Raw genomic sequence first — 11,111 nt, 5'->3', positions numbered from 1 at the left:
AACAGGTCTATTCAAATTTTCGGTAGCGCGTGGTTAAAATTGATTTTGCTTGAAAACGTTACGGTTAAATTTGTACAATTTCATACGTTAGGACTAAATCTGCACTTCGCTTAAGATGTTAAGGTTAAATTTATATAAATTCATACGTTAGGGCTAAATATGCACCTCTCTTGAAACATTAGGATTAAATTTACACAATTTTATACGTTAGTAATGCACCAAATATTTAACTGTAACGTTTCGAATGAAGTGCAGATTTAGTTCTAACGTATGAAATTATACAAATTTAACCCTAAAATTACAGTTATAATTTATTTTTATAATATAATAAATTTTAAAAATTTTATTATATCAATTTTTAAAAAAATTATTATATAATTTTTTTTTTAAATTTATAATATAAATTTTGGACAGTGGCTACGCCACTGCCCTGTTGTTGACAGGAATCCCTACTCCTAGGGGAATAGGGATTAAACCTCTGCTTGGTGCAAATTTGGGAGATAAATAGGGAGGTGGGGATAGTTGAAAATTAATTACAAGGGAGAGACTGTTTCTTAACTGTGGTTAAGAATCCGTAACCATTCCGGCGCACTAGGTGCCAGAATGGGTACCACAAACTTGCGCAGTGGACTACTATTAGGAACAGGTACCAATCCGGCGCGCGTGGCGCCGGATTGGTAACTGTTCCACTGCGCAAAGCTGCTGCACAGTGGCAGCTTTGTGCAGAGTAGCCATTACGGCACTCTGCACGCCGTAATGGCTACTGTACACTGCGCAAAGCTGATTTTCAGCTTTGCGCAGTGTTGAATTATTACTTTTATTCACGGGTCATTTGACCCGTGAATACAAGTTATGCTTCCTCCTTCTCCTTTAAAAGGAGAAGAAGGAAGAAGAAGGCAGATTAAAAAATCTGTCTTCATTAAAATTTTATTTCTCTCAAATTTTTGTTCTTGGCAAAAATCATTTGCAGTCCTTCTAGTTTTTAACTCTTCATTTTCAGATATGTATTTTAATTTTGTTAATTATATTTAGTTAAGAAATACTTATAATTATAGTTAGATACCTTAATTTATGTGTTTAATGTTTATAAATTATAATTTATGTTTAGAAAATCTCTTAATTTATGTGTTGTTATGCTTAGAAATTCTCTTAATATATGTGTTCTTATGCTAAGAAATATTAATTTATGCTAATAAAATCTCTTAATTTATAACTTATACATAGAAGTATTATATGCATGTTTAGAAAAATTAATTGATGCTTAGAAAATCTCTAATTTATAACTATGGTTAGAAATATTAATTTATGGTTAGAAAATCTCTTAAATTATAAGTATCTTTAGAAATATTAATTTTTGGTTAGAAAATATCTTGATTTATAATTATGCTTAGAAAATCTCTCTATCTATAATTATGCTTAGCAAATAAAATCTATGCTTAGAATATCTCAAATGTATAATGATGGTTAGAATATTTCTTAGTTTATAAAATTACGGTTAGAAATATGTCAAAATAAAATTATACTTAAAATATCATTTAGTTTATAATTAAGGTTAAAATTTTTAATTTATACTTAGAAAATCTCTTAATTTATAACTATGCTTAGAAATATTAATTTATGAAAATTTTATTTATGCTTAGAATATCTCTTAGTTTATTAATTATGGTTAGAAATTTAATTAATGCTTAAAAAATATATTAATTTATAACTATGCTTAGAAATGTTAATTCAGCTTAAAAAATCTCTTAGTTTATAAGTATGCTTAGCAATATTAGTTCATGCTTAGAAAATCTCATAAGTTTATAATATTTATAATTACAATTGACTTATTAAGTAATTAAGTCTATGTTTTATTCAAAAATATTAATTCTTTAAAATATTAATTTGTAATTAACTCTATGTTTTACAAGAAATCAGGTTGTTTGTGACAACAAGTATTGTCACAAACTCCTGAAAAATTGTCACATAAGAGTATATGTGACGATAAGCAGATGTCACGGGAGTTGTCACGTAAAACTCCGTTGCTAATACTTTTTGACAAATGTGACATTAAAATATTGTCACAAAAATTATTATTTTTTGTGATAATAAGTTTGTTGTCACACTACTTATAATTGTTACGAGTTTTATTGTAACTGAAAAATAAAAAGGTGTGACAATCTTACTTAGTTGTCACAAAAAAAAATATTTGTGACAATTTAAATGGTCACATATATAAAGTTGTAACACTATTTTTGTATCGTAACAATTATATATCAATTACAACTTTTTTGTGTTATCACAAAATATTGAAGTAGTGACAACTTTAACTGTATAGATCTCTAAAAGAGGTTATTGTAACTAATACATATCCAATAATAATTTTACAACTAAATTTATTGACTAACAATGTTTATATTTTATTTTAATTATTGTCACCTGAAAATTTTATTTATATATTAGCTAGTTTAATTTTAAATAAAATAAATATATACATATATATAAAAAAAAAGTAAATATTTTATTGATTAAATTTGAAACAATACAATGATTTCAATAAAAGTATCAATTTACATAGTCATTAATGACCAACCTCCTAATTGAGTCGCCTGAAAATGGGTCCAAAACTTTTAACCATCTAGCTCACACCATAGATATTCCCCACCCAAAACATTGACTCCCACCATTAAAATTCGTCATATGCGCTATGAAGTATTCAGACCTTGTCGCCTTTTATATTGTCATTCTTATCAATTGTGAGATACACATTGTTCTTTCACTGCTTATCACTCCGCCTAGAGAAATGGAATACTGCAAAATGAAAAGAAATTAAAATGTTGATGACATATGATTTAGCCGTATGAATATAAATTATTAGTACACATGAAAGAAAACATATTGGACTGAACCGAGCCTATTTGCGCAGTTTTAAGAAGGATCAAGCAGCGGCAAGAGTAATTCTACAAAGCATTACTAGTTTAGGGACTAAATATATAATTTGTCAAATTAGCATATAACTCATTTCATTAAGCATATTGACATATTATCATTAGTTCTCTACGACAAACTTAGCTTAATTTGGACATGCCGCAAAATATGTAGCAGCAGAGACCGTGTCTGGAACTGTGGTCGAAACTAGTAGTGTTGGGGCAATAACTATTGTCATTGCTGTGAAACTTATTTTATTTCTTCCCCACCAATTCCTCGAGCCAGATCATGTTTTTGGCTCCTGAAATAATATCGGTATTAGAATCATGCTACATAATATGCAGAAGAACACTTGCACTTCTGTGTGTCTCATTGCACCTGGAATATTTGTGCAATCAAAAGATTCTTGAGTTTCTCCTTGAAGAACTCGAAAAAACCCCAAGAGTGTTTCGATGAGTGAGGTTCCTACCGCAAGAAGAGAGAACGACTCTACCATGTACAAAACGCCATTCCATCTTGCAGTATAACAAGAAACCCGTGGGATGTTTATGATACTTGACATGAAGAAAATCACGAAATTATAACCAAGAAATTCATTAAGAATACAGACCTCATCAGCAGGAGTTGTACATGATCAACAACTTGAGCATTATCGGTAGAGAGACCAAGAGAAATTGCACCCTAAATCAGCAATGGGACAACACTACCAAGAAAAAATGAAGCTCTTAGTCTCCTCAAATCATTACCCAAATAGGCATATAGAACTGCAGGAAATAACAGTAATCACAAAACATCTGAGGCATTCTGACAAGCTTAATTAACATGAGATTAAAATGTTTACCAGGGCCAAATCATGGTAACGTAATGAAAAGATTGTTATAGGAATTGTAGTAGGGACCTTTCCCCAGTCACCTCTTGATTCCGTTCTTGACCACTCTACATATATAACTGTTATCACTTCAATAGCTGTTAGCAAACCTGCATCAACTCTTTCACCATTTGCATTCACATAAACTTAAATGAACTCGATACTGAACAGGAGATAAGATGAATTATTTGCTTTGTACCTTTCATAAAATAGCTTACAAACGGAAATGGAAACGAACACGAAATAGACACTGATAAGGACATGAAACGCAGAAACGCTACTAACTAGAAGTGTCCGTGCAACATAGGTGAACACCTTTACCTCTGAACTTTAAAGATATCTCACTAGCCTATCATTCTGAAGTTATATAGTGTCAAATAAATTTTGAATTTTAAGGGCTAAATAATATGAATGGTGAAAGTATTAAATGAATTTAAAAATATTAATTGATATTAACAAGCATTTAAAAGGTAAGGTGAATAAAGAACCCACAAGAAGAAAAGTTTTGACCTTAATTTTGGTCAACTTCACTTGAGCATTTGTGTGTGTCGTAGGTCTGCAACAACATGTCAGCTACATCCTTCCCTTTTCCAGAACTAGTCATTTGTTTCTCTTCAAATTCAGTGAACACCTCCTCAATAAGCCCGTGTAGACTGGGCTTATTTTTAACTATTCAAGGTACTAAGTTTCAACATTGTTCTGGTCCCTGAAACCAGCATATATAGTATTATAATTTAACTGTTGAATTAATGTTTTGATCATATGCCAAGTGGAGCATAAGGCATTTTCGTGGGATTATAACAGAATGGGGTTTCGACCAATTATTTTCAATCATTTTATATATTTTGATATGATGGTTTGTTAGCTAGAAGTCGTGTTCATTAAGTAAGGGCTTAGACCAAATTATTTGTTTGGATGTGAAATCTAAATAAACCATAAACTATATATTAAGTTGAAATTTATTCACTGTGCTTTTGGGACTTCTGATTAACCAATCTAAACATTCCAAACCAGCCATTATATCTTGCCCCATGAGCAGACATGAATTTGAGTGAGACAAAACCAAAAAGAAAGATGCAAATACAAATTGCCTATAATTTAAACTTAATATAAGGCACCCACACCCATATCCACCAAGCCAATTACAAATACTACTTTAAGATCCATACCCATCTTAGAGTTGATTATCATTATTCATATACTACCTTTAAAACTATTTGTTTAAAATATTTTAACTTAAAATTGTGTAATATAATAAACAAAAATCTTCTAAATTTGAAGGTTCATAATTTAGTTAAATGCAACATAATTAAGCTTCATAATTTAGTTAAATGCAACATGATTAAGAAGTAAAAGAATAGTTAACTAATTTAAACAACATAATCAACCAAAAGATAACATAAAATTCAATACAGTAAGACCAAATTGAATATAAAATTTTCAAATTTCAGCAGAACTTAACAATGATTTCATTATGCCTATTGATGTAGCTTACAAGTTTTTAGTTAAAAGAGTATGTAATGTTAATAGGTAAGATGTTCTATAGTCAACTGCATTTTTCTGTACTTGTGATATTTCTACACTATGATTAGAGGGCTTCTAGTTACCCATCTAAAGAACATGAAGAACCCAGTTACCAAAAACTAAAAAAGTTGATGGAAGAATCGGTTACCAAACTAAAGATGATAAAAGCAGAAGTTACCATTCTTATTCAGGAGCAATGAACCAAAGCAAAATGTGAAAAACACAAAAAATAGATTACACAAGGAACAATCACACAATAGATTAAGGAGCCAAAGAAAATATTGAAAAACAGAGACAATACCACCAACCAGGTTAGAGAACTTGAAGGAACAACAATGGAGAAGAAAGCTCTAACCTAACCTGTGAAACAGAGAAAAGCAATCCTCCTTTAAGCCTGTACAAAAGCAAGCAATTACCCAAAAGCAACGACAATATAAAAATTAGTAGAAAGCGGAGATAGATGAAATTGTGAGACTCAATCCACCAACCAGAATTTATTGTGTCTAATTAGAACAACGCGAACCAACTTGACCAGCTTCTACAATTGCTGGGTTAGAATTTGGACAGAAGAACCTTTCACCTACAAGAACTCACTAAAGAAGACAATCTGAATCAATTAGAATTTGACAGCTTATGGTTAGAACTCAATGAAGAAAACAATCTAAATCAATTAGAATTTGGACAAACGAGAGCTAAAACTGATTGAATTTAAAATCGAAATTGAAAGAACAAACTGACCTAAAAACTAGGATAACACATAGCGAGCAAATAACAAGAAATACGGAAAACAATCAAGTAAGCCGACCTTGTTCTCAACAGCACGATCTCAACAATGGGAAGATAAGGAAAATTTTGTACATGTAAGAGTTCCATTAAAACTACACTTCTTCTTAGAAGAGGGAAACGTGAAGTATGGAAAAAAATTGGGGGAAATAAAATCAAAAAATAAAAATAGTTAAAACTTTAATAAAATTAAATTTTCACAATAGGAGAAAATGTTGGATGTAGAGAATAATTAATTTCTGTGAGAAATTTTTTTATTATTTTTTTAATTAACATAAAATAAAAGCCTAAGTGATTTTTTTTTTTTTGCCAAAAAAGCCTACGTGATATCTATAAATATAAGCAAATTGTCAGATATTTTTATTTTTAGTTACAATTATTAAACATCTTAAAAAAACATTTAGTTTCCAATAACTTTATTGTCACAAAATTAGATAGTTTTATGACAATAATGACTACATTGTCACAATTTTTAAATATTAGTTACAACTATTAATTGAAACAAAAATATTTTATTTACCTATAAAATAAAATATTTTTTATCACAAAATTAAGAAATAATTTAGTGACAATTATTTTAGATAGTCACACAATTAGATTTCATGACAACTATAAATATATTGTCACATAATTATAATATTTTTTGTTACAATTATTAATTGTAACAAAAATATTTTAGTTACATTTAAAACTTATTGACACAAAATTAATAAATAAATTGTGATAATTTATTTTAACTAGTTACAAATAAACATTTGTGACAATTGTAAATATATTGTAACATTTTTTATATTTATCGTTACAATTGTAATTGTCACATATAAATTTTAGTTACAAGTAAAGAGTTATTTACTAATTCATTTATCTATTTGTGATAATTCTAAAAAAATTATCACAAAATTAATTTTTGTTATAATTAAAAAATTAATGTCACAGATAATAGGTTGTTTGTTACAACAATTTACGTGACAGTTAGATTGTTGTCACATAAACAATGATTTCTTGTAGAGTAAAAAGGTATGATGAACTTACATTGTATGATTTATTTGTTTTATAGATGGCTAAATCATATCTGGTTCCAAGTATATGTATATCTCGTTTTGCAAAGGAAAAGGCTAGACAAAAAAAAAATGAAGGAGATGAAAATGCAACGTGGTAGAAGTTTAGTGGAATTTATTACGAGTATTAATAATGAAATCCAAGATATTATAAATACCGGTTATCCTGTTGGTCGTGAGAAATGGAAGTTAAAGATTTTGTATGAAGGTTTATCATGGAGATACAAAAAAACATATAATGAAATAATTGAAGCAATAAATGTAAGAAACTATAAAATGGTGGCGTTAAATTTAGTCCATTTGGAATATGTTAAGGATGATAACCCAAGACAAAATTTATTATATAGGAAAATGATGTGTAGAGTTAGACAATCAATGCCATTATCGCAACGCGATTATTGTAATAGGGAGAACTTTAAGTCTACTTATTAATAGTGCAATGTAATCTTATTATATTATGTGTAATAAATTAGTTTGTACTTTCTTCTTAATTTGATTATATTTAGTTTAATAAATGATTTTGTACTTTATCATAATTTATCATATAGGCGTATCATATATTAAAATGGCAAATGCAAGGAGAGCAGCACAAATAATGCAACCGGGACCAATTTTGGATGATGTTTTACACATGCAAAGTATTCATAGATCCCAACTTGTATGGCAAAATGAGGTAATCAATGAAATGGAAATTAACTAATAATAATTATTTCAAAATTAAGTATGATATATTTAACTTAATATGATGACATGTTCTACTATGTGGTCAAGATGGAGTGGATGTATTGCGATGTCAAGTTGCAACAAACAGTGAAATGTATACAAATGTAGACCCGAGAATTGATAATTATATACGCCGGGCCGACTTTGAGGGCATTGTAAAGATCGGTGGAATAAGCGTGGATTATAGCTTAATAACTGCCTTGGTTGCAAGGTGGAGAACAGAAACACACACTTTTCATCTAACAGTGGGTGAAGCCACCATTATCTTACAAGATGTTGAGGTACTAACGGGTTTACGTGTAGATGGGAATGCAGTAACTGGTACTGCAAACCACGACTTTCCACTAACTTGTCAATTGTACGTAGGAGTTGTACCTCCCCCACGTTTTATGAAGGGAAACTCCATAAAATTATCATGGTTAGCTGAACATTTTCAAATCTTGGCACCTAATGCTAATGATGATACGGTTGAATGTTATGCAAGAGCATTCCTGTTACGTGTCATCGGTGGTTTATTATTTGGAGGGAAGAATAGTGGCTATGTGCATTTTATGTGGTTGCCATTACTACACGATTTTGATGAGGCAGGTGAATATGCATGGGGTGCAGCTGCTCTAGCTCACTTGTATAGAGAAATGTGTAAAGCAACAAAACCCGAGACTGCGCAAATCAGTGGATGCTTACAGTTATTACAAGTGTGGGCATGTGAAAGAATTTCTAGGATTGCACCTCGTGTAGAAAATCATTTTGCAATGGATAAGCCATACTCTTTTAGGTAAATATTTAATTAAAAGTTGTTATATGTGTAGTTGGTTAAATCATTATATGTGTATTTGTTTAAATTGTAGGTGGAAAGGACCAGATAGGAAATATCCGGCGTTGGCACATAATTTGAAAGGATTTCGAAGGGCCTTGGATGAACAACAACAAGATGAGGTTTGGATTTTGTAAATCAATCTGAATTACATGTATCATATTCATAAATATGTTGACGACAATTTTGTGTTATGTTGTAGATATGCTGGGAGCCATACAAGAATGTGCTCGATCATTTGCCATAATATTGCGTTGCTGGTCAATCAGTGTGGCGTTCTGTTGTACCATTAATATATTTTCAAATTGTCGAATATCATCAACCTGATCGATGTATTCGACAATTTGGTATGGATCAGCCCATTCCGGGGATTCCGCTGCAGGTGCAGTCTCTCCATACTATTGAGTTACGCAATAATACCGAGGTAGAATGGGAGGTTCGACATCGGGTATTCATTGAGAAATGGAATGATCGACACAATTCTATAGCAACCACACGGAGATTAAGAGAACCACTTGGTCCTCAATCTGAATATATGCAATGGTATGTTTTGCAGACTAGAAGATGGATAAGTCCTACTAGAGGTGTCAGGGGTGCAATGGTACGTATATGTATAAAATATTGAATGATTTAATTTATGTATACACACACACACACACACACACACACACACACATATATATATATATATGTATGTATGTATTTATTCATAATGTGTGTTCTTATGTTTTAATTTACAGGGAGATGGTCTTCAGACAATGTATCATTTGCCTGATGAACAAATAAATAGAGAGGCTATTAGGGGACGAGCAGCCAGTTTGATTAGCTGATACATATATTCCCCAACGTGCTCCCCAAACTCTTAATTTTGCAAGCGTTCCCGAGCCTACACGTGAAGGTAGACGTAAGCGGCATACTTTTCGGGATCGTGTTGAACCAATTCCTAATCTTCCATTGCCCATCGGTATCCAACAAATTGATCCCCCAATGTTGTATCCTATGTATGGTCAAACTAGTTCTGAACAAGTATACCAAAGTACACCAACCCCAACACCACCAATGGCTTATCCAAATCCACAAAATCTAATGATGACGTACCCAAATCCACAATTTAATCCAATGGAGACATATACAAGTCCACAATTTAATCAAATTGATTATTCCCAGCATAATAATGAGGGGTATACCAACACACCTCATGATCATATGGTACCCGCATTTAGGACACATGCATCTGGTTCAAGTGCCTTTGCAGCATATGCATCTGGTTCAAATGCATTTGCAGCATATGCAAGTGGTGCATCATCAAGCCAATTTGATTATAACATATATGATCATGGAGGTCCTTCCAACGTTGGGTCTAGCGATCAATAATTTTTTGGTGGTCCTGGACTTTTTGGATTTGACCAAGGGCAAAGTGAGTTAAATTCAGGTAATAAATTTATGATCTAGTCAAAATTTAAATAATTCATTTACAATGATTTATACTAATACAATTAATTTTTTTATTGCTAAAATTAAGGGGTGGTTAATATAGCGAACGAAGAAGAAGTTTCCCCAGAAGAAATACAAAGGCCAGCAGCCGTACAAGGTCGTAGAGTAAGTAATAGAATTCGGTATAACACTCATTGTGGAACTGGGGGACATTATTGAGTAGTGAGAGTAGTAATTTAAATGTAACTTATTTGATACAGCTTAAATTGAGTAGTGAGAGTAGTAACTTATTTAATTCTAGTACCTTAAATTGAGTAGTGAGAGTAGTAACTTATTTCATTCTTATAGCTTAAATTGAGTAGTGAGAGTAGTAATTTAAATGTAACTTATTTCATTCTTATAGCTTAAATGTAACTTATTTGATACAACTTAAATTTAACTTAATTTCACATTTATAAAAAGTTGTCATAATTGAAATATATTAGTTATAGTACAAATAACTACTCACTCTTCGTCTGATATTTCCTCATCAGATTGGTAGCGCCGAATTGATAATATTCTTCGTTCATGCACAGAAGACAACTCTCTCCCATTAGCTATCGCATGTTCTTTGGCCAATTTTAACATATAATATCGTGTTCGCCGCAATAACATTTTATTATTCTCATTCCGAATTCGTTTCACAGCCATTTCATAGTCACGGACATTTCGTCTTGGCATATTTAAAGACCTACGGTGTACAAGCTGAACACCCAAGGAACGTAAGTCATTGGCTAGCATTTCTGATTCCGCAAACCTGTATGGCCATTCACATCTCAAACCACAATAATACTCGTGTGGATCACTTATACGACAATTTTGGTAGTCATCATTAAATGGCGCCAACAACCAATTAATAGTTCTAGTTGTCATCGTTCTCCACCTAAACAGCCTTCAATATTTATATAATGTTAGAATATATGCAAACTAACATAGTCAAGCTAAATCATACACATAATTG

The 11,111-nt window shown here is 31.2% G+C and overlaps 1 long non-coding RNA gene across 12 annotated transcripts; it reads right to left on the bottom strand.

Moving 5' to 3' along the window:
* Positions 1 to 2,483: 2,483 nt before the first annotated feature.
* LOC136218228 (uncharacterized) lies at positions 2,484 to 6,256 on the bottom strand. 12 transcript variants are annotated; one of them, XR_010683700.1, is made up of 7 exons: positions 6,038 to 6,252; positions 5,788 to 5,892; positions 3,749 to 5,693; positions 3,518 to 3,610; positions 3,286 to 3,422; positions 3,068 to 3,208; positions 2,484 to 2,790 (listed from the first exon to the last, which is right to left on the bottom strand). It is a non-coding gene; the product is annotated as an uncharacterized lncRNA (long non-coding RNA). The 12 variants fall into 12 exon arrangements; XR_010683694.1 differs by having other exon boundaries at positions 2,484 to 3,208; positions 3,749 to 4,481; positions 5,601 to 5,693; positions 6,038 to 6,243; XR_010683698.1 differs by having other exon boundaries at positions 2,484 to 3,208; positions 3,749 to 4,481; positions 5,601 to 5,659; positions 6,038 to 6,243.
* Between the last annotated feature and the right edge of the window lie 4,855 nt (positions 6,257 to 11,111).

Source organism: Euphorbia lathyris, chromosome 2 (genome assembly GCF_963576675.1).
Source record: "Euphorbia lathyris chromosome 2, ddEupLath1.1, whole genome shotgun sequence".
Classification (NCBI taxonomy): domain Eukaryota; kingdom Viridiplantae; phylum Streptophyta; class Magnoliopsida; order Malpighiales; family Euphorbiaceae; genus Euphorbia; species Euphorbia lathyris.
Note: the sequence above shows the minus strand (reverse complement) of the source record. Positions and strands in the feature narration are given on the sequence as shown.